A 25,397-nucleotide genomic window follows, 5' to 3' on the forward strand; every position below is an offset into this window, starting at 1 on the left:
AATCTCCCTCCTAGCATGCAGTCACTTTTTTCTACTCTTTACTGAGTTGTAGACATATTTATTTATAGCTCATTGTCTTAAAACAAGCTTTCTTCCTTTACTCCATATTCTTCAGTCCACTTTCTCCTCATTCATCACCAAAATTTTCAAAACTGCCTGTATAGATTTTATTTCTTCACCTTTTTCTAAACTGGAATTATTTTCATCAGTAATTTCTGTCACCAAGTCCAAAGGACATTTAAAATTTTATTTTACTCAATTTAGACAGTGATTTATGATAGAGTTTCATGCATACGTTTTCCAACTCCACACCCTCCAACAGAGTATCCACTTCCCGTCACTACAGTGTCAGAATCTTTTACTAAAAACACCTCCACTCTGACCCTTGCCATCTCCCCCCAACCCATTCTGACATCGATTTTGTGGACTTTAATTAGAACAATACCTAATAGATCTATCCATGTAGAAGCAAATTGCATGATTTTTGTCTTTTCTTATAGCTGAGTAGTATTCCATTGCATATATACAACACAGATAGCTAATCTAGTCATCTATTCAGACACTTGTGTTGCATTCTGTGAAATTGGCACATATCAGAAAAAAATCAGTGTTGACATGGTTGTGGGGAGAAAAAATGGAACCATCATCCACTAATGAGAGGAAGTTCAAGTGATCCAACAATTTTGGAAAACAATATATGGACACTTACCATAAAACTAAGATTTTAGCTTCCACTAGTAAATGACCAGTAAATTCCTCATCTGGGAATCTGACTCAAGGGTCCAAACACTCTATTCAGAAAAGACTTTTGCAATTCTACATTTAATGCAGTATTATTCACAATAGCCAAAACCTGGAAACAACTCAACTGTCTGTGAATAGTTTACTGGATAAAGAAACCGTGGTACATATACTCAACTGAATACTACTCAGATATAAGAAAATATGAAATAGTCCAATTTTCTGCCACATGTATGATCTGGAGAGTATCATGTTGAGTGAAGTTAGTCATAATGATAGGTACAGATACAGAATTATATCCTTCATATGTAGGATATATTGAAGCATGGTAAAAAAAATAACAAATACACAAGGCAACAGAAACTGACAACTGGTCTTCAGTAGGAAACTTACCATGTTGAGAATTGGGGGGAATATATTGGGGAAAAAGACATTGAGGCAATGGTGGGAGAAAGTGGACACTTTGGAGTAGGATGAAGTGCTAGAAAGTTTTATGCATGAAACCCTATCATTAGCAGTATTATATGTCACAGTACCTAAAATAAAAAGAAAAGAAAGTCAGGATGAGGGGGCAAGAGGGGTTGAGGGAGACTAAAGGGAAGTAAAACCTGAAAGACAATAGAAAACTCATGGTTCTAAGATAAAACTAAAAACAATTATTTTTCTCAGTATCTCCTCATAAAGTCTTTGTTGTTTACTCTGCATTTCTCTTTCTTACCTCCTTTTTCTTGGATCTCCCTTACTCATATATGGGCTCCCAGTTCAAATTTCACATTTCAGGGATCCTCCTGTTTCATGTTTCTTTCAAAGAAGTAGCAATTATCACAATTATAACTCAATAAGTGATTAACTCCCTAAGACTTACATTGTGTTTTGGAGTAATGAAGATGTTTTTAAATTGATTGTAGTGACGACTGAACATTTCTGTGAATATATAAAATGCCAGTTAACTGTATCCTTTAAGTAGGTGAATTGTATAGCATGTGAATTATATCTCAATAAAGCTGTCTTTTAAATAATGAGAGCCCTGTTACACTAGAATGAAAGCTTTAGAATGGGCAAGGGACTTGTCTATCTAGGCTATCATTGAACACCTCGGGGAGCAATGTGTCTTGCATAAGGTGTGTGCTTAAATAGTGGATGAATCATGGAGAAGATGGCCAGGAAAGGACATGTATGTCTTTCAGAGTGGTTCTGGTCTTATAAATACTTGATTTTTTCCACTTAGGTTTAGGAAAGAAATGTTAACCTAAAACCATTCCACCTGATTATTATAAAGCTTTTGGTGTAAGTGCTCTTAGATATCCTCAAGGGAAAGTAGTGACCCTGGACTTAGTGGTTCCAAGACTTGAAGTTTCCTCTCTGACTGTCTCTTGCAGTACCAGGGCAATTCTTTCTTTAGAGCTGGTTAAATGATGGTCAGTGTCCTAGTTCTCAGCTTGGTGCATGCACTACTCCTGAGAGTAGGCCCAGTTCCGAACCAAGCAGGCTTGGAGATCTAAGCCCCAGGTCCCACACACTTGTGTTCCTCTCCGGTTCCTCATCCAAGCGGGTGGGGAGTGGTCTCAGCATGGCTTTGGCTGGGTCCCGGAGGTCTTCAGCTGTTGGGGCTCTGCTCAGGGATGAGAGGGAAACTCAACCCACCCTCCTCCACGGGGCCCCAGTGAGGACAGTCATGCACGGGGGCAGGAGACTCTGCCTTGTTCTCTTCCAGGAGCTTGGTTTTATAGTTTCTGGATGGCCATTGATGGGGTTATATGGCAGTTGGTGGGTGTAACTGTCTAGCTACTGGAAGGTGGGGGAGCTGGGTGGAGGAGGCCCAGTCCCAAACTGAGCAGGATTGGAGATCTCAGCCCCGGGTCCCACACACCTGAGTTCCTCTGCCAGTTCCTTGTCAAAGCATGTGGAGAGTGGTCTCAGCATGGCTTTGGCATCATATAAATATATATATGTATATATATACATATATATATATGTTTTAAGGTTACACTCAGTGATGCTCAAGGGTTACTCCTGGCTTTGCACTCAGTTATCATTCCTAGCAGTGCTCAGGGGAAATTATGGGATTGAACCTATTAAAAGACAAGCACCTTACCAGCCATATGAACTTTCCATCTCTGTCCTAACCTATATTTATTCTGGAATTGCCCTAAAGGGAAAGAACCAAATTGATGAGTTTGCCTCATTGGTTCCACGTCTTTCTACCTTCCTTTGTTGATGACAGGTTCGAGATGATTCTCTAGTGTGCAAGTACACAGTTTTCCTCATAACTAGAAATCCAGTCTTATTTTTGTCCCATGTGGTAGCTAAGGATAACATCTAAGACATGTGTCAGAGAGCTAGGTAGGTCAGTGGCTTTCAGAAGAAGGGTTCGATTCCAACTTGTTCTTTTTATTACAGACTCCTCTTTGCAAACAGCAGCGTCACTCTAGCTTTGAAATTACTGCCTATGTAGACTTCTTGAGACATTATTTTAAATACTTTGCAATAGATACCCCTTGAAGCTTGTTTATGTAAGATATTAATGACACAAATTGCAGGGTGCTTTCCTGGGAAAAAATTCCTGCAGATGACTGAAAGTGGCTCTGGGGAGTGAAAACTAGAATCCTTGGTTTTTTCTTTAATATGATTTCATATATATTACTTCTGTCTTCTGCCAGGTGTCAGCCTGAAGCACAGGGCTGGCTGAATTGCAAGGATAACACAGCCAGATTGGTGTATTTCCACATGTACTTGCCCAACTGCTGAGATTTTTAAAGGTTTATTTCTAGATTTGTAAGTATTGTGTCTCCAAACAAATTCAGTCATTCATTCAAAAATATTGATAGAGTGTTGTTACAAGTGTTAGGAATCAGTGCTAAACAAAACAAGTGATATTTTTGTTTTAAGGAGTTTATATTCTAGATTGGAGGAAAATAATGGAAAATAAGAAACTAAATAAGGCAATATCAACATGAATGAAAAACAAAAAACAATAAACAGGCTGGTAGTCTGAGAGCTATGAAGAAGCAAAAGGTATTTTATATAGACAATGTCAAAATTTCTTATTGAACATAGGTTTGCATGTATCTCTTCATATTAATAGCTTAGTGTTTGGTATAGATGCCAAGGAGTAGATTCACTGGGTTATATAAGGAATTCTCTTATTAGTTTTTTGAGAAGTTGGTATCCTGTTCTCCACAGAGGCTGTACCAGACAAGTTTAGAGTGGTGGGGTCGGGGCAAGAGGGATGCTGAAATTAAATCAAGTGAGGACCCTGCAGGCATTGACTAGGAATTTATTTAGCTTTTAGTCTAAAGTGCAAAGGGAGGTCATTAACTTGGTGTGTATGTGTGTGTGTGTGTGTGTGTGTGTGTGTGTGTGTGTGTGTGTGTGATGAATGACTTGCTATAAGAAGGAAGAATTTAAGGAATCATTACAGGGCTGGAAATAGAGGTGTATTAAAAGGCCACAGCCAGTAATGATTTGTACAGCATCTAAGCCAAATTTCAGGTCTCATAGACCTCCTCCCTTGGGGCCAGAGAGACAGTACAAAGAGTTGGAGCTTGCCTTGTATTCTGCTCACTGTGATTGGATTCTCTGAACACTGCCAGGAGTGATTTCTGAGCATAGAGCCAGGAGTAAACCCTGAACACCACAGGGAATGGCTGCAAAACAAACAAACAAAATAAATAAATAAATAAATAAGTACACCTCTTTCTTTGACCTGAATTAGCTACTGACCTTTGAGAACAGTTTTAAGAAAACGTATCTCTTGAGTCAGTTACGTAGTCCAGCAAGTACATCATTTGCCTTGCATCCAGGTTCAATACCTGACATCATATGTGCCTCGCCCCTCAACCCCCAATTGCCCTGTGAGGCCTTGCCAAGACTGATAATCTCAGAGCAAAGAGACAGGGGTATGTTCCTGACTACCAAAAGATGTAACCCCAACACAAATAAACAAACAAAAAATACACCTAAAATTCTATGTAATTTTTGCTACACATTTCCAGTGTCCTCCATTCTTCCCAGTTCATGGTGGCAACTTACAGTGGATTCCTGAATGCCAATTTTTTGTGATTAAAAAAAAAGTGATATTTCTTTTTAATGAAGAGACTTTACTGGAGTGATAGCACAGTGGTAGGGCATTTGCCCTGCACGTAGCCAGCCCGGCCAAGCCAGGTTTGATTCTTCTGCCCCTCTCGGAGAGCCTGGCAAGCCAACGAGAGTATCTCACCCTCACAGCAAAGCCTGGCAAGCTACCTGTGACATATTTAATATGCCAAACACAGTAACAATAAGTCTCAAAAAATGGAGACGTTACTGAACCCGCTCAAGCAAATCAATGAACAATGGGAGGACAGTGTTTGTTTTTGTTTTGACGAAACTTTGACCTTTATTAAGATGCCTTGGCCACATTTACAGAGTTAGATTTACTTTAAAAAATTGTAGTCATGGAACTGTTGGTAGCCTGCAGTCAGCCACCTCCTAAAGCTGTTTACCCTCAAGCACCCTTTCAGAAGATGACCAGGGGACCTCTTGTTGAAGTGCTGGCCAAGACCCTTCTGCAACATTTGTCATGGTTCTTAGAGGCAGAGAATTGCCAATTATCCATGTCATCTGCTTCTGGAATCCAGTCCAAACATCATTTCCTCAAAACGAGCTAAATGATCACTTTTTTTTCCCTGCTGATTGTAGATAAGAGATCAGAGTATTTCTAAAATATATCGCTCATTTCTAGAAGAGACATGAAATCCTGACATTTGAAAAAATAGTAGGCATTAACCATGGCAATGTTTTTTCCTGTGATGTACAGGAGCAAATCTATACATTCTTTGCAAATAAGGATTCTTGCCTGGGTCACCATGGAGTGTGGGAGGCAAAAATGACTTTGTGATGAATTGTGATTTGACTTTATTTTCTGCCTATTTGTGATTCAACTCCCACAATCTTTTCTGGTAAACTAATGCTGAATTATGGGATTTTTTTTTTAAACAAGGTCTTTTGACAGCTAGAACTAAGGTAATAATGATGGGGAGATGGTGTTAGAAAAGGAAAGAGATCTTTAAGCAGCCTTTATGCTGTGATAGAGGGAGAAATTAGGGCACAGGCTTAGCTTTGACTAAAGCCTCAGGGCAGGGCTGGAAAATAAGACTGACACTTTTGCATCTCTTCTGCACATTAAAAAAAAGTTAATCGTCAAAATGCTTTCATAATAATTCTTCAGAAGACAACATGATTTTGCTTATTTTTCAGAGAATTTGTATGGAGGCTTTGGTAGTTAATGACCATAATGGGAAATATCCAGAAAAGGGAAGAATCATACTCAGATTATGAAACAATACATCTTTTCATTTCCCAGGGTCTTTGACTATTGTAGGTGGAAGGGTGTTTTCTGGTGACAAAAGCAACTAAGGAAAGCACTACACTGTAGCCCTGTCCTCTCGTTATTCATCAATTTGCTCTTGCAGGCTCAGAAACGTCTCCATTGTGAGACTTGTTGTTACTGTGTTTGGCATATCAAATACATCATGGGTAGCTTGCCAAGCTTTGCCCTGAGGGCGAGATACTCTGGGTAGCTTGCCAGGCTCTCTGAGAGGGGTGGAGCAATCGAACCCAGGTTGGTCGTGCTGGCTGTGGGCAAGGCAAATGCCCTGCCGCTGTGCTACAGAAAGCAAGAGACACTTTATTAGAACTTGAGAATTTAGGGCCTCATTTTATAGAAAGGTTTCCTCATCTATCTTCTCAGTGGGGTCCATGTTCCATTTTTGATCCTTTGCCTCAAAACCATCATCACTGGAAAATTCTTGCTAAATATGTATCTTAAGCTAATGGTATCATATAACATAATCATGTTTACTTGGACTAATCATATCAGCAGTCTAAGGTGGTGCCCTAAGCTAAATTTCCTCCTTTTCTTTATACTTTTTTTTTTGCTTTTTTTTTAGGTCACACCTGGCGATGCACAGGGGTTACTCCTGGCTCATGTGCTCAGGAATACTCCTGGCGGTGCTTGGGGATCATATGAGATGCTGGGAATTGAACCCAGGTCGGCTGCATGTAAGGCAAATGCCCTACCTGCTGTGCTATTGTTCCAGCCTTTTTTACACTTTCATCACTTCTTTACTGTCTCTCCTTATCTTCACTGCTGCTTTCAGCTTTTCCTCCCACCTCTTCCCATCAACTTTTCAAATCTGAGTTTTATGCTTTCAGTTCAACATTATATAAGCATTATATATAGTGGAGTTCTTCTTCTGCTCAGAAATCTTATAACTCCTCACTCAAAATTTTTAAATTTAATTGCTGTGATTTTACAAATTTATTGGTAGAAGAATCTTAGGCATACAATATTCTAACACCAATCACACTAACATTGTCAACTTCCCTCCACCTAAGTTTCCATGTTTCCCCCACCCCAACCCACCTCATCTCCTTGACAGGCACTCTTTATAGAAAGTAGTCTAGAACTTCTTAAACTGTGTCTTGGGAGAAATACCAAATCCATGCTCTGCAAATGACAAGCTGTATGCTAAGGGAGAATCTCTCAGCTCTGGTCTGAAAGAGAATGAGATAGCATCTGTCCAGTTCTGCGGCAGTGTGTGCAGTATTATAGCAAATATTCTTTCTCTTTCCCACATTACAGTCTTTAGATTTGTTGAAACATCACCTTTACAAACACCCCAAGTTTCTCTATGTATTTTCCTCTTCTCAGCTAACTTCTGGGGAGATGTAGGAAGAGAACATATAGACAGACTCATTGCAATATCTCTTTCTCTGCCACTTTCTCTGTGAAAAATAGGGAAAACAATACTTAGCACAGTGGTTTGCTCTGGGATAATGTTTAGGAAAGTGTCACCCTGTTAGATCTAGTCCCAACATTATAGTAATATTCACTTTCCAGCCCTGTCCTACCTCTTTGACAACCCAGCAGTACCTAGGAGAATAACTTGCTTCATAGAGGCACTTATTTTTCTGCTTTGGGGTCAAACTGCAGAAAAATTTCGAGTCTAGCTGATAGCTCTGAGACTTTGCACAGCCACCTTACAGTCGAACCATCTCTATCTGCTGTACTGACTCCACGCTGCTCAATAGACCAGCTTTGTCCTTTAATTGATCCTTGTTTCTCTGGATTTCTCTGGCGAGGACTGATCCTCATGAGCTGTTACAACTGTAAAAAAAAGTCAGTTTTATCTTTTGTACCTTCAGTAAAGGAGGGTCCCACTTGTTCATTTGCACCTTCGTGTTTAGCTTCCAAAACACAGAGGTTCATTCCTCCAGTCCTGTTTTTCTATTATTAGTCCTATCTCTGATCCCTGTGTGTAACCATATAGAAATCAGCTAGCCTTCCCAAACCATGATTGACTTACTTCCAAAACGATTGAAGAAGCAAGGCAAGATGATCCTCAGTCTTCCTTTCTCAAGCCTGAATTTATTCACTCTCTTGTGATGTGCCTCAGGAGAGATGAAAAACATAATGACAATTCTTTTTCTGCATTCATCCTAAAAAAAAATTGCCTCATTTCAAAACCCAAAATCGGGCAGCAGCACCCCCAGCTGGCAGAAGAAATCTTTTTGGAATCTCTTAGTTCTGGAGATAATAGCAGAGGTGAGGCTGCAGGTATAAGCCACACAACGAAGCAGGAACTAGAACAGCACTGTGATTTGAAGAAGGTGGTTGTAGTAAAGGAAAGCAAACTTTGGGCTGATCACTCTGTATCTGGCACTGTCTTGCTCTCACATCACACTTTCTGTTTTTTTAAATTTATGACAATGCAGTACACGAAACACACATAAACACATCGAGAGAGAGAGAGAGAGAGAGAGAGAGAGAGAGAGAGAGAGAGAGAGAGAGAGAGAGAGAACCATTTTGTGAAGCTGACTTTACAAAGCATGGTTTCCCTCTTCCTGTTCCTGTTTATACAGCGAATTGGAAACAAAATCCATGTGCTTCTGGTTTAGCAATGTCTTACATCCCTATGAAGGCTCTCAGGTTCAGTCTAACTTTTTTCATCTGCACACTGTGTGTGGCTTGTGCTAATCTTGCCTTTTGACAGTGGTCTCCAGCACAAATCCCTTTCCTTCTTTCAACTGTTTTTGTCATAATTTCTTTCAAAGTTTCCATGTTCCTCTGCTTGGAAAAGTTGGAGTTGATAGAGATGTCACAGTGTTCACATGATTCTGATTTCTTTCCCTGAGCTCCCTCCAAGAAAAAACAGAAACTGCATCTTTCCCAGTTTTGCTGTTCTGCGTGTTTCTGCTCCATTAACACAGAATGGCTTGCCCTGTAAATGACCACTACCAGCCAGTCTGCCATCCTTTACTGGATTTCTTAGGGAGCAGGAGAATAATGCTGCAGCAATTTAATTTCATCTCTTCTCCCAAAGAGATGAGGCGGATGGCTGTCCCTGGGAGCCAAAGGATGGAAAAGGGGCCTCTTATAACATAGTCTGTGTTCAAGTTTCATCTTGTGCAAGGATGGGGTGCAAAGAATGAAGTCTTAGTGAATGTGAAGTCTTAGATGGTTAGGCCTTCTACTTCCTCTCAGCACCATGTTCCTCTGCTTCCAGAATCATCACTACTACAACAGTTCCCTCTAACAAGAAAACTATAGACCAGGTTTCTTACCTACCCCCTTTTGCATGGTGGTATTTGGTAATTCTAATTTGTATATTGCCTTTTACAACCATCATGAACTTTATCACCAGTCAGTTACTTTTGTGTATCTTTGGGAAGTTGTTTTACAAAAGCTTTTACTCTACCCAAGTATCAGATTGAAAATAGATTAAAACCGGGACTGGAGCGATAGCACAGCAGGTAGGGCGTTTGCCTTGCACGTGGCCGACCTGGGTTTGATTCCCAGCATCCCATATGGTCTCCCGAGCTCTGCCAGGAGTAATTCCTGAATGCAGAGCCAGGAGTAAGCCCTGTGCATTGCTGGGTGTGACCCAAAAAGCAAAAAAGAAAAAAAATAGATTAAACCAAGGAAGATAGTATGATGAATAATAACAGCCTGCACTGACTGGGTATTTTATGTCATACTGTATAAAACACTTTGCTTGAATTATTATTTCATCTAATCTTCATTGGTATGTGATAGAAGGTGTTCTTCCATATTAGGAACTAAGGAACCAAAGCATAGGTGGATTCAATAGCTGTGGCTGAGATTATAAAGTGGTATATTAGAATTCATACCCAAGTCAGTCTGTCTTGAGTCCATGTCTATTGGCCTCTGAGAAGAGCTAGAGCAAGAGCTTTTCCCCAAATTTTCCAAAGTTATGTTCTTATTTTGCATTTATCTCCTGATTGCTAATTAACAAATTATTAACTTGCTCTAAACTTCAAGTTTCCTATGTAGGGAGTTAAAAAATAAATGAGTCATATGATTAAGTGCTTTGTGCCAGTCACATAAAAAGTTTGGGCTGGAGCGATAGCACAGTGGGTAGGGCGTTTACCTTGCATGCGGCCGACCCGGGTTCAATTTTTCCTTCTGTCCCCGAAAGCCTAGCAAGCTACCAAGAGTATCCCTCCCGCAAAGCAGAACCTGGCAAGTTCCCAGTGGCGTATTCATTATGCCAAACACAGTAACAATAAGTCTCACAATGGAGTCGTTACTGGTGCCTGCTCGAACAAATCGATGAACAATGGGAGGACTGTGCTACAGTGCTACAGAGCCAGTCACAGAGCGGGGGTTCAGAAAGTACTGGTTACATTTCTCTAGGGGAACTCAGTATGGGCACTTGATTCATATTATAAAAAACATTTATATCTATAGCTCCTGCCAAATATCTCATTTGCAGCTCTTTTTTTTTCATAAAGAATGGATGGTTTTGCTCACGTGTGTAGCTAGAAAAGTGAGCTGTTTCCTCTGTAAGATTTATGTTTTAATAAATCATGAATTTCCTTAATTTCTCCTCAGATAGGAGGAGAAATTAACTGACCAGTTTGGCCAGTCCAGAGGGGGAGAAAGAACTGAGATGCCAATTGTGACTAAAAGGGGGCCTGGCTGTACAGCTGCTTGTTTAATCTCCTTGCACCCTCTGCCTGTGGAAGCCGAACAGGAAATGAAGAGCCTTGTTTCATTTCTACTCCTATATACCTACAAGAAAATTGAAGCTTTGTGTCTAGAATCTATTGAAATCCTAGGGCTTCCTCCTTTAATTTGATTTTTCCTCCTGGTTTTCTAGGGGTTTGTTTCAAGAGAGGCTCATGAAGTCATGCTGTGTAATTGGATGATTGGTGTACTTTAATTAAGGCAGCATATTTCAGGTTAGTTATAGAGTGGCTAGGCAGTTGTCTGCTGGATAAAAACTACAAGCAGTGGCTCATTTTAATAACCCACATGGTAAAATTGCCTCTGTAGGCTGGTCTGTGTTTTTAAGACTATGGGGTTGCATTTTTATGTAAAACCTAGTGAAGCCTCTGAATGATCACCTCTTAATCTAGCTCCATGTAGGTTGCATCTTAATGAATAAAGATAACTGGTTTCCTGATCGTGCAGGAAATATTCAATGCATTGAATTAAATGATCTCTTGATAAATTTTAAATCAGTTTGGTTTCCTTCCAGACCTCAACCATCCTCTCTAATCAGGCAGTTTGTGCCTAGTTGAATATTTAACTAATTTTACTACTAGATTAGTCAGAGTAGAATTCTGGAAGTAAGAAAAATACCCAACATATTTTTAGCAAATGTAAATTACTTTAGATTACTTGACATTTTGGAAAATGTACTGCAATTGTATTGAAAACCAGAAGTGCAAAAATAAAGTTCCTCTTCGTTTTAAAAAGTAAAAGCTTAGAAAACTTGGGAGTATAGGTAATTATATGCGCATGGCTAGAGTGGAAGCAAGCACTATTTTATCGTGGTAATAGCTATGCATCCAGCTGGCATCCTATAGAAAGCTTTCTAAGAATTGCCATTCACAGAGATTTATCAAAGATGATTTTGTTGTATGTTCTTGGTTCATATATCTAGTTGCTCTTGTTTCATTGGTAACAGAACTATTTCTTTCTCTGGGATCATATTCTTCCTGAGCTGTCTAACTCCAGATAATGTGAAGAAAACACAACAGTGATCTACCATGCAACCATTTATGCTCTCCTGAGACTTACGATATAGGAATGATTTGATGAGACAAGACTATGAATGTGCATGTGTGTGGACAAGGAAACATATCTAAAATATACTCCTAATAGAGAACATAATAAACAAGATCCTCCATACAATTGCTATGGATATATGAAAAGATTCTCAACATCACTGTTAGAAGGGAAATGCAAATAAAACCCACAGGAGATACTATCTAACAATTGTTAGGATGACTATTATTAAAAAAAAGATAATAAGCCTTGGTGAGGATGTGAGAAAAAGGGACCCGCTGTGCTTTGTGGGTAGGAAGGTCAGTTGGTACATCCAGAATAGAAAGTAGTATTGAGATATAATGGTATAATTCAAAATGGTATAGTTTAAACTAAAAAAAAAATTTAATTAAAAAATAAAAATGAAACAATTGTATAGTCTAGCAATCTCAATTCTGAGCATCTAACAAATGAAAATAATATCATTATGTCATTATATCAAGGATATATCTGCACTTTATGTTCATTACTAATTATATACATGCAATGGATGATCACGATCATGATCATGATCATCCTGTTGTTCGTCAATTGCCTCAAGCAGGCACCAGTAATGTCTCCTTCTTCCTAGCCCTGAGATTTTAAAAAGTGCCATATTCAAGGCTCTTTCAGGGTTTGGAGAATGAGACCCATCATTGTTACTGGTATTTGTCATATTGGGTACCCCACGAGGAGTTTGCCAGACTCTGCCATGTGGGCAGGTTACATTCGGTAGCCTGCCAGGTTGTCCAAAGCTAGAATGAGATCCGGGAGCTAGGTTTTAGATTGCAATGAATGAAAGCAATATAAATTGATCAGTCACCAAAAAACAAATTTTAAAAATATAAGATATAAACACTAAATATTATTCAGTCTTTAAAAAAAAGTAATCCTGCCGTTTTCAGTAACCTGAATAAATCTGGAGTTGTCCAGAAATTCCCTTTCAGCATCTCTGGCACCTGGGTCCTTGGATCCTAGGTGGGCATTGACTAGCTAGACTGCACATCTTTGACTGCAGGTCAAAGGTCCCATCCCCCTATTGCTGTTCCTTTGCATTATTATGTCCTGTTCCCTCCCACCCTCCCTTGGTAGCTGAGACCTTGGATTCTGAAAGATCATGCTGGCATGGGGTTGGGAGGGAGCCTTGCATCTTTGCCAGAAGGTAGAATTGTTCCTTGAGTTCAGAGATAGCTCCTTGCCTCACACCTAAGAGGGCACATATTCAAACTTCCTGCAGTGAACCAACAGACTCATTATAGCCCTGCAGTCTCCAGGGAGTTTGTGCAAATAGCAACTCACTCCCAGCTCTATCCACCTAGCCCATAAGGGAAAAAAACTCACAAGGCTGTGGTTGTAATAAGAAATCAGAGTTTAAATTACAGCCAGAGGAGAGGCAGGGCCCTAAGGTTTAAAGTAGCCTTGCAACTTAAACCCAGAATTCAAAACAGCAAACCAGAAAAAGCAAGAAGATCCAGGTATCAGCTCCTGCCTGCAGCTTTGTCACCCAGTCAGCAATGCTGCCAAACCCACATGTGAGAACTCTAATGGATCAGGTTCCCAGTGGAGACAGCCTGGAGCCTAGGAAGGACCCCAGAGCCATAGCCTAAAGCCCAACCCCACCCTGAGAAGTCCTGGGTGACAGCTTTGTCTGCAGCTTTGTCACACCATCCCCAATGCTGCCAAATCATAGGTGAGCACTCTAATGGACCAGGTACCCCACCCGCAGAAGCATCCTGGAGCCTGGGAGGGACTCCAGGATCCCAGCCTAAAGTCCCCAACCCAGACCTTCCCAAGAAAAGTCCTGGGTGTCAGCGCCTTTCTGCAACTTTGGTATGCTGTGCATAGCACTGCCAAGAAGCCAGAAGGGGACTGAATGGAGCCCTAACTTCACATTTGACTATGAGAAATCAGAACTGTATGGCCACAAATATAGCTGCATGAAAATTTTACTACTCCAGCTTTACACTGAAGGCCTCAATACCCTTGTGGAAGTCCATAATTTTAATTTAAATTCCACTTGTCTGGAACCCATCAGGTTTCTTGGGTCTAGGTGCATGTACTCAGCTTTAGGAAGGTCATTGCTTTGGTTTCTTGGGCCACTGGTTCTGTATAGATTCCTCAGATGGTATGTTTTATCAAAACAATATTCAACATGCACCGTGGACATCTTTCAATCTGAGTTGAAAGATGAAAGTAGTGTACCCCCTACGGCTTCCAGGGGTCAAATTATTCCGTGCATCCTCCAGGAGTGAATTTCAAAAGTTCACCAAAGAGAACAGCAGACAATGGGGAAGCTGCATACAAGCAAACCAAGCCAAAAGATTGAGGTTCAGAAGAATCTACCAGCAGTAATCAACTCTATAACCTCTCAGATAAGTTCTTCAGGGATACCATGATACAGATGTTAAATGAGTTTAAAGAACAATCATACATGTACAAGAAAACATGAAAGAAAAATGAGAAAAGTAAAATTAAAAGTGACAGAACTGAAGAGCAAGGTAGATGAAATTAAAAAAAAATACTCAGTGGAAGGCCTCAACAGAAGAATAACAACAGCAGAGAAAATTAGTTAGATCCATAATGAAATGCATGAAACCTCTACTAACTAACAGAGGATGGAAGAAAGACTAAAAATAAATGAGTGACACACCAGAAAACTAGGTGATGAGTTCAAGAGGAATAATATAATAATCATCAGAGTTCTTTAATAACAGGAAGGAGAAATCTATAAAGAATCAGTGGTCCAAGAAACCACAGTAAAGATCTTCCCAGAGCTAAGGAGTACATGCCTGAAGACCCAAGAGGGCTTATGGGTTCCAGCCAAGAGGAATACAAATGAAAAGAATCCAAGATATTATAAACAAAATGGCAAAAGTCAGACAGAGACAGATTTGCAAGAAACAAGATCAAAGAAAGAACACACATAGAAAGGAAATCCCATAAAATTCATAGTATATTTATCAAATGAGACTTTAGGGGCCAGAATAGAAAGGGTATATATTGACCCCTGACAACAGAGCCAAGAATAAGCCCTGAGCAGCACTGTTATCAAGTGACTGATTACCACTACTAATTCATTAGAGAACAGAGAAGAGTAAGTCCATGGTGCATGTTCAATGCTGGTTTTATAAAAATACCATCCGAGTTGAGTTTTAAACTGATTTTCAGAGGCCAGGGAATACAGTGGAAAAGGTGTTTGCCTTGCATGTGGCAGACCTGGGTTCAATCCCCAGAACTCCAAACCATCTCTAAGCTCTGCCAAGAGTGATTCCTGAATGCAGAACCAGGAGTGTGGGAAGCTGGCCCTTTAACTGACCAAGGGCCTACGTGCCTGTGCTAGGTATGGTCATCTTGACCTACGACCCCAAGGCAGGCACAGCCTGTGCTAGGTATGGTCGTCTTGACCTACGTGACACCAAGGCAGGCAAAGCCAGTGCTATGTATGGTTATCTTGATGTATGGTTATCCTGAGAGAACATCTGTCATGGCTGTCAGTAATAATAAGAAGTAACTACCTTGTGTCTGGTACGTGATACATATAAACTTTGTAAATCATATGGACGTGGCCCTTTGTGTAACCACCTCGTGTCAGGTACAAGATACGCATAAACTTTATGCGTGATATGTGAAAACAAACCTTCCTAACCATATATGGGTACGACCTTTTGTGTAGCTGCCTTACTAATGGATATATACCCTGATTGCCCCCAATAAAGTCTGTCCCTTTTTCTCTCTGTTTCTAAACTGCATTCTGTCTCTTGTGTCTTGTGTTCATTCGATTGGTCCCTCCTTGCACCTATGGATCCTAGGGCCACCTCCGCAGGCTGGAGAGTGGTCTGGCGGGGGCCTCCCCGCACAGGAGTATGCTTTGAGAGCCACCAGATGTGCTTCACACCCATACCCAAATAATAATAAACTGATAGCAAGGCTATTAAAGGAAGTGTTTCCCAAATGTTCACTTTTCTTATGAAGTTTGCAGATGACTATAGAATATCAGTGCTGAAATGTTTTAGGAAATAATTCTAATTTCACAAGATGCCTGTAAACATACCTGGAAACAATGTATCAAAATTTCCAAGAGATGTGGTTCAGATGATTATTTGTACTGAGTTTTAAGAATTCCCAGCACTGCATGGTCCCCCCAGCACTGAAGGGAATAACTTCCAAAGAATGAGCCAGGATTAACACCCATGCACCACTGGATATGGCCCCTGAATCAAATAAAGTAAAATAAAATGATATAAATTTAATCAATATTTGGAACACGAGATATTGTTCACACTTAAATTTGGCCCTTAAATTAATATTTTTGGTAATATTAGGTTAAAATATAAAAATAATATTAGTATTGGTGATAGGATTAGAAAGTGGAATATAAATCAAGCTTAGGTGTTGCTTAGGTGTTGATCATTAAGGACAACTCCTGGATTTGTACCATTTCTAACTAGCAGGAGCTATTACTAAGATCCTTGACCTGGCAAAGTAACAACCATCCATTTTTAACCCGATGGCATTGAATTCTTAATTCTTAAAGCCACTTAACTTTAATGTAATGGAGAGTTTTGCCCCTGGTTTCCTCTGTGTTACTTATGGATTCAGACCTGATATGTAGATCTTTATTCCATTTTGATTTGACTTTTGTGCACGATGTTAGAAAGGGTCTTGGGACATTCTTTACAAAACTAAATATTTAATTTCTATATGACCCAGCAGTTCCACTCACTCCTTGAAACATACCCCCAGGGGCTGGAGAGATAGCACAGCAGATAGGGCATTTGCCTTGCACGTGGCCGACCCGGGTTCGATTCCCAGCATCCCATATGGTCCCCTGAGCACCGCCAGGAGTAACCCCTGTACATCACCGGGTGTGACCCAAAAGGAAAAAAAAAAGAAACATACCCCCAAAGGGCCCAAAACCACAATGCAGAAAAGACATCTGTACTTGTTGAAGCATTATTCACAATTACCAAAATCTGGAAACAACCAAAGTTCCTAAGAAAAGATGGTTGTATAAAGAAACTATGGTACTTATACACAGTGAAATACTACTTGGCTCTAAGAAAAAAATTAAGTCATCTGATATTCTGCTACATGGATGGTTATAGGGAGTATCATGCTGAGTGAAGTTAGTCAGAGGGAGAGGAGCAGACACAGAATGATATTCCTTATATGTGGGACTTAAAGAAACATAGTAGGGGAACGACAAATGTCCAAGAGCAATAGAATGAAAGAGCATAAGAACTAGTCTTTAGTAGGAAGCTTGCCACTAGGGGTGGGGGGTGGAAAAGGAGGTATTTCAAAGAAAGGAACACTAATACACTGGTAGAGTGTGCGGGGGTGGGGGAGGTGCTGAGGAGACTGGTAGAAGGAAGTGGAAACTAGGGAAGGGATTGGTATTTTGGTATTGGAACATTGTATTGCTGGAAGTTAATCATGAATAAGTTTGTAACTTTGTAATTCATGGTGATTCAATTAAAACTAAAAAGAACTCATTACCAATGCAGATTGAAGACTGTGGAATAAAGGAGCACTTCTTGAGGAGAAGAGTCATGTAGTCATGTAGAAAAAAAAAACAGCATGAATAAAGGGAGAGGGGAAAACGTGAGCCTAGAAGTGGAATTGCTGGCTTAATCCTATTCCTTAGTATTTTTGAGACGTGTCAGAAAACCTTTTCAGAGAGGGCGATTCAACTGACAAGCCCACAAACAGCGGATGAGGGTTCTTTCTTTTCTCTCCCCGCTCTCCCCACATTCATACCAGTACTGTTTGTTTTCATTTTTAAATACATGGTCAATCTTGCTGGTTTGAATTGATATATTATTGTCGTTTTGATTTTATTTAATCAAAAATGATGAGAAGGATTTTTCATGCAGCTATTGGTCATCTGCATGCCTTGTTTAAAGGGTGGGTGTGAGGGGCTGGAGGAAGACTGAGATAGTGGTGGAAGGCAGATAACACTAGTGGAAGATGTGATGTTGGAAACTTGTATGATTGAAACCTTATCATTAATAGTATTGTAAATCACAAGCCTCAAAAAAAAAAGAGATTGTTAGCTTATTTTTGTTTACAGATTACCACAATAAGAAAATTGTGTACATACCCGTATTTAAACAACAACCAAAAAAGCTTGTTGTGGCTCCTGGAATGCAGGAATGCAGGATTGGAATGCAAGATTAGGTATCAGAATTAAAATGTTATTTTTGCATATTCTTGTTTTAGATAGTCACTCCAGTTCAGTCTTTGTCATTCTTCTATTGTTCTCTCTTGTTATTTGCCTATATTTCAAAGGACTCAGATTTTTTTTCAGATGTCGGAGATAACTTAAGATCCAGCATTTGGTCAGTTCTGTGTGCTTAGAATCCTTGTAATGTGTCACTGAATACTTTTATCTTTAATATTTATTTTTCTAAGACATTCATACTGATTTTTTTTTAATTCTCTGAGAAAGTAACAATCTAAAATTTAGGATTGCCATACTTTAAAAAAAAAAACAGTTCTGGAACTTCTATTCTCTTTTTACTCCACCATCCCAAGTGAGGCTTGCCTCTGGCTGAAATCATTGGACCTACTCCTTACTGAGTGGGTTCCAGTAGCCTTTACAACCAACCTGCGCCATGAAGGGCCCAAACCACAGCTCCTTCCTGAATTTCTGCTTATTGCTCCACCATCCCAGGGCAGGCAGAGACGACAGAAAGAAACCTCCTGATTAATCCCTCAGCATCTTCCAGGATTAACAAAGATTCACATTTACAAGATACCAGAAAACTAGTGGGGGGAAAACACATAGAAACCCACCAAGCTAAATGAGCAAAAACAAAGCAAAAACAAAAATCAAAGGCATAAAAAGCATCAGTGTCTTTAGTGACACTATGATTAAAATGTTCACTGAGTTCAAAGAAACAATAGCATTGGGTAGTCATCGAAGCACAAGAAAGAATGGGAGTTAAAATGCAAAAAAAACTACTACCATGTTAGATGACAGGAGTCAATTGAAGCTCTGAACATCAGAAATAACATAAATTGAGCAAAAGATTGAAGAGCTTCAAAATGAGGAGGAAACAACTAGGAAACAATAGAAGGTGGAAAATAGTCTTTAAAAAAAATGAACAGCATTCCAGAGAACTATGGGATGAATTCAAGAGGAACAATTTAAGAATCAGTGGCATCCCAGTAGGACAGGAAGGCAAATGTGATGGAAACACAATAGACAAAGCAATCATTGATAAGACTTTCCCAGAGATGATGATTACAAGCATCGAAATCCAAGCATCTAAAATCCAAATTCATAGCCTTGAAACCAGTTTTGCAAGAAGTACTAAAAGAGCTCCTTGGTGCTGAATGTGGTAAAGTGTCATGTATGAAACCCTGTCAGCAACAGTACTACAGATCACAGTGCAAAAGGGCTCCAGTGAAAATAGACCCAATTAGGGAAAGTCCAACTCATATTATACTCAAAATCACAAAATTCAAATATACAGACAGAAAAGAAAAGTCCATGAACTGTACAGCAGATCTATCAAACTAAATTCTGATATCCAAAAGAGAATGGAGGGATATAGTACAAAAACTCAATGAAATAAACTCCGTTACCAAGAGTATTCTATCTAGCTAGATTAGATTTGAAAGATATATACAGAGCTTCATGTGGCAGGCAACAGCTAAGGGAATTCATAGCCTTGAAACCAGTTTTGCAAAAAGCATTAAAAGAGCTCCTTGGTGCTGAACGTGATAAAGTGTCATGTATGAAACCCTGTCAGTAACCGTACTGTAGATCACACTGCAAAACTTATCTTTTTTTATTTTTAAAGCGACTCTTGTTAAAGCAGACTTGTAGGTGGGAGGCAAAGAGGGGTGAGGCGGAATTGGTGGAAGAAAGTGGACACTGGTTAAGGGATCAGTTGAAACACTGTATGCTTGAGATCCAGTTATGTATAACTTTGTAATTTCATGGTGACTAAATAATAAAAACAGATAAATAACAGACTGAATAAACTTCCCAACATGTGGCATTAAGTTAAGTATAGCACTCACTAATAGTGCATATGTTTATCTTTTTACTAAATTAAGTAAGGTTTAAATACATACAGCAATTAATCATCACAAATTGACTCTCATTGATTTATTTTCTAATAATTTTATTTACTATTCCTTTAAATTTTATTGGATTAAGTAAAGGGAAATAAACTTGTTTTATGCCTGCCAAGTGGTGAGACTGTTGGGAGCAAATAGGAGGGAAGCTGGGAATATTGATGGAGTGCAGGAGACATTGGCCATGGGACTGATGTTGGAATACCATATACTTGAAACAACTCTATTAAGAACAACTTTTAAAATTACGGTGTCTCAATACTGGGTGTGTGTGTGTGGGGGGAGACCTACAGTTCTTCCCCCCTCTTAAATCTTCTGATTGTGTATGGAGGTTCGATTTTGTGAACTTCAATCTGTGGTCTCCCTGTGAAAGTCTTGAGGTTAAAGACTAGAATACCAACACACAGGCAAAGGAAGGTAGGATCTGAATTATTATTGCTGGCTGAGTAATTTGAGAAGCAATGGGAAGTGATGGATCCTGTAGTGGGTTAGCAGTTCTTGACAGTTGTTGCATGTTAAAATCATCCAGGACTTTAAAAATTGCCCAGACACCTCTCTGGACTAATTAAAACAGAATCTCTGGGATCAGAACTGAGATATCAATATTTTTAAGTTCCTTGAGTAATTTAAAGATGGAATCCAGTTTATGAGCCAATAAATTAAGCCAAAACTTTTTAGTACTTAAAGCACAGACTAATGACCTACAAACCTTTAACAAGTTGAGTTATCAGTCTCAGGTGGGCCTTAGAGTCTGCATTTTTAGCAAGCCCGTATATGATGCAGTACTATTGGCTTTCAGACAATAGAACATTAAAAATCTAAAGTAGAGATTTCAAGTATCCTATAGACTATTTTGCAAGGTTCTTTTTGAGTGCATAGTCTATTATGTATTTCAAAGACATATTGGGTCAAAATTTCAAATTTAAGAAATTCCTCATAGAAAAATTCATGTTTCTCTTGAAAATAAAACAAATATCTGTGACACAAGATTAAGCAGAATTTATATATATATAATATATATTTATATATATTTTATATATAATATATATTATATAATTATATATTTTATAAATATATATTATATATTATATTATATATATAAGAGTGTGTGAAATGGGAGAGATGAGAGATTGAATAAATGGCCACTAATCAGCAACTTCTATAGCAACTGCTGCTAAAGAAGCACAGTAAAGGGGGTGCGTATGGCTCTTCAAGGGAGGTTTTGCAGCATCTTTACCTGTACCTATTTATGAATAAAACAAATGAATCTTTTGCCTTTAACATGCATTGGCAGATCTATATGTAACATACAAGTGACATGCATGCTCAGCAAAAATCATGAGACAAAAACTAAGCATTAAATTGGAAAGTTTAAAGGAGAGAAGAATTCTTTAAAATTCAGTTGTATCTATTATTAAGGGCCCTTTTGGTTATATCAGACACTGAGAACCTCCGTATGATAGTAGTAATCATGTCTACAAACTTTCCTCCTCCTCCTCTTCTTCTCTTAGCCTGCAGCTCTGCATGCTCTTGTAGCAGTCTCCTGCCTGCCGTGTACTGGTTCACTCCAGGAAGTCGTCCTTGCTTGGATACTGCTGTGTGAGAGAAGACATTTTGGCATATCAGTGTGTAGAGGGTGAGCTTATGGAAAGTTCAGGTCATATGGTAGAGAGTACTTGGTGCAAGGAATGAATCCAGGCAAGTAAATGTGAGTTTTGCTTCACATGTAGATATAACAGGACATATAGACATAATAGGACAAAATCTAGCATCTTGCACATTCATTCATACTCTTATTCATCACTGGGGTTCGTAGCTCTGTGCTACTGTCTTTGGTATATCAGGTTCAGTATATCTTCCAAGTAATTGAGACTATGAAGAATTCCTATGGATAAGAACATGCTGTGATGGTCCCATGTGAGACCTCCCCAGGCATGGGATAACTGTCTTGATTTCACTCCTGGCAGTTACTAGGCTCCACCTCAGGCAGGCCTTAAAGGGCTTCACTGACATGGCGGCCAACTATATTTCAGGTCGTCTGGGATTACTGTATGGTACCCTCATGTAGGATAACATTGGTTTGTCTTTTCTGCCTTGCTGCAGGGAGCTTAGGTTTATTGGGTTACTCCCATCACAGTGCTCCCATTCCTCTGTGTTTACTTGTAATTTCTTTCTTTGTGCTCTGTTGACTTGTAAATACTGTTTTTCTCTTCTCCTTAAATCCTTTGCATAGTTAATTCAGAGCAATGTCCTTTTTGTATGGGCACAGGAAGACAGTAAATGCTATGCTTTTGTAACATGGAAATTAATTGATTCTTAATGATATTTTTTACCTTCTGGATGTCTGTTCTCTCAACATAGCCTCAGTTGCCCTTACTTCCTGGCACCCCCAAAGCAGGGTCCCGACGAGGGACTGGATGGAACCAGGGCAAGCGGTGAGCTATGAGCTACCCTGACATTGGCCTGGCCAAAGTGCCATAATGCTTAACTGTAAGTTAAGAGCTTGGCCATGGACAAATGTTGTCATGATCCAAAAAGTAATAACTAGATTAGGACCCTGCTAAGGTTATGAATGATTAATCTGGCCTGAGCACTGTAGTCTGTAGTCTGAGTCTGTGGCAAGATGTTCTCAGGAGAGCTGCCTACAAGTCTCAATGTATCTCTTACTGTGTCCACACAAAAATAACTAATATTAAGATGTTAATTAAGATGTTAGGACAAGAGGAATATCCCTAGGTGGTATTTCCACCCTTGAGCCTGATGGGCAGTCAGAAAAGGCTTTGGAATACCCTTAGGTGATATTTCTGCCCTTGAGCCTGATGAGCAGTCAGGAAGGGCTTTCTTATGTTGATTTTGCTACAGACTGGGTATAGCAGGTCCAGAAGGCAAGGGGTGGAGAGACAAGTAGGGGTGGAGAGATGAGTGGGGGAGAGGCGGAATCCAGAGAGCTGGGATCAATGAATGGAGAGCTAGGAAGGAAGAGTGTGTGAGATGGGAGAGATGAGAGATTGAATAAATGGCAACTAATCAGCAACCAGCTTGGTCCTCATTCTTCCTTCTCCTGCCCGTCGCCAACAGCCATCACCATCTAGTCCATACACAGTGGCTCGAGAGCACCAAACGCGGGTGGTGAGAGAGAGCTGCCCCAAGAGCCCATGGACACACACCCTTCTGCCTGCATATTTTTTACAGCATATTTTGCACACTTTACCCAAGCTCCAGTGGCCTACCTCTCACTGGTTTCTTAGGAGCAAGATGTTTCATGGGCATTGGCTTGAGACAAACCTTTTATATTGCTAAATATCTGGTCTGACCATTGTTTATTCAGGAGCCTTTCTCCTTAGGTAAGTTTTGGGTCAGAGGAACTAGGAATTCCATAAAGAGCTGGATCCTTGGGTGACTATCTATCTATCTATCTATCTATCTATCTATCTATCTATCTATCTCCCTCCCTCTCTCTCTCTCTCTCTCTCTCTCTATATATATATATATATGCAAATAAACTGAGAAAAAGTTTTTAAATTATACTGAAATTGTTTTAGGAAGGTATAGCTGGGGAATTTATTATAAAAATGTAAGGTTAAGGGACATAGAGATAGCTCGAGGATGAGGCATAAGGCATTCAGCAGACCTAAATTTAACCGTAAGCAGAACATGCAACATTTCCTCAGTACCACTGTGATAACCCTAGAGGTCCCTGAGTATCACTACAGTGAGCTGCAGGGTTCAAGGAGCTCTGCATCCTTAACACTTAGAACTGAATTGCTGGCCTGGTTGGATGACTACTGTTTCCTGGGAGAGGCTGTCCTTTTCCTAGTCAAAGAACATAAGGATAAGTTCATGAACATATGGTGCAATTGGGGTTTCAGCAAAGAATGAACCAGGAACATAAATGTCCCTAAGGAGAACCCTCTCTTCTGGTCCTTCATTTTGGTCCCTCTTTGTATATCTTCATCATGTATTCTTGCTTTCTCTGTTCTCCAGTTTATTCTATGAAAGACATAGTCACAGGAAATATCTGGGTCAACAGGCTCAGAATCTTATTCTGTAGTTTTAGTGCAGGAGCCTAGGAGGCAATTGTGATGGACTCAGTGTGTTGGACGGGAGGAAGATTTGGAGGCTTAGCTGAGGAAGTTTGCTGTCTTGACTAGTAGTTGAATCCTCCCAAGCAGAGTGAAAGAACTAATGCTCTGAAATGTAAGTGACTCCAGTCCAGATCAGGACAGACAAATTCTGTGCACTCTCACTGATGAGGCATTTTTGTTCTTTAGAAACATATTATCTATGTTGTGGTGAGAGCCATGTTGCTGCCGAACATCCTGCAAATGGGTACACCAGGTGTTGGAAAAACCACTCTGGGCAAAGAACTTGCATCAAGAGCAGGACTGAAATACATTAATGTGGGTGATTTAGCTCAAGAAGGGCAGTTGTTTGATGGCTATGATGAAAAGTATGAGTGCTCCATTAAGATAGGGTGATTGATGAGTTGGAAAATCAAATGAGTGAAGGTGGAGTTATTGTGGATTACCACGGTTGTGATTTCTTCCCAGAATGCTGGTTTCATATCGTTTTTGTGCTAAAAACAGATAAAACAGTGCCATACAAAAGACTTGAAACAAGGGGTTATAATGAGAAGAAACTGAAAGAGAACATTCAATGTGAAAATTTTCAAGTTCTTTATGAAGAAGCCTTAGCATCCTACAAGGAAGAAATAATACATCAGCTGCTCAGCAGTAGTACAGATGATTTAGAGAAAAATATCAACAGAAAATGGCTTGGATTGAGCAATGGGTCAAAGATCATAGCTCTTGAAGTATAAGATAGACACTTTATAATCTCTTGCTATTCTCCTCCCACGCTATATAAATTACCCAATTACTAATAAATTTTAAAAAAATGGTTGCAAGTGGGGCAGGAGAGATAGTAGAGCTGGTAGGTCCTTGCATGGCAGCCGACTGGGGCTCGATCCGCAACATACCATATGGACCTCTGAGTTCACTAGGTGTGATCCCTGAGTGCAGAGTCAGGAGAAATCCCTGAGACTGGCCAAGTGTGTCTACAAATCCACCACCACCATGCACCCATCCCCCCAAAACTGTTACAAGACTAGAAGATGAATTATACAAAGGTTTATGTTTGGGTTTTCTGCATGAGAAAGGTAAATCTCAGGTAATCACTTAATCACTTAACTTCCCGTTAGTCGTCGATTTGCTCGAGCGGGCGCCAGTAACGTCTCCATTTGTCCCTGTCGCGTGCTAGTGTAGCCCAATGGCATCTGTTCGCTCCGGGAACATGAAGGGCCTCAAACCGATCGTTCATGATCTTCAGGAAGAAGTCTGACCATCTGGTAGGTGGGCGGCCACGCGGTCTCTTGACATCCCGTGGAATCCAATCAGTAACAGCTCTAGTCCAACGGTCGTCTTTAAATCTCATTACGTGACCAGCCCATCTGATTTTCGACACCATGGCA

The 25,397-nt window shown here is 39.9% G+C and overlaps 1 pseudogene; it reads left to right on the plus strand.

The window, feature by feature from the left end:
• The first annotated feature begins 24,227 nt into the window (after nucleotides 1-24,227).
• On the plus strand, nucleotides 24,228-24,739 carry LOC130044260 (adenylate kinase isoenzyme 6-like; annotated as a pseudogene).
• Nucleotides 24,740-25,397: the final 658 nt, after the last annotated feature.

Source organism: Sorex fumeus, unplaced genomic scaffold (assembly GCF_029834395.1).
Source record: "Sorex fumeus unplaced genomic scaffold, SorFum_2.1 ptg000122l, whole genome shotgun sequence".
NCBI lineage: Eukaryota > Metazoa > Chordata > Mammalia > Eulipotyphla > Soricidae > Sorex > Sorex fumeus.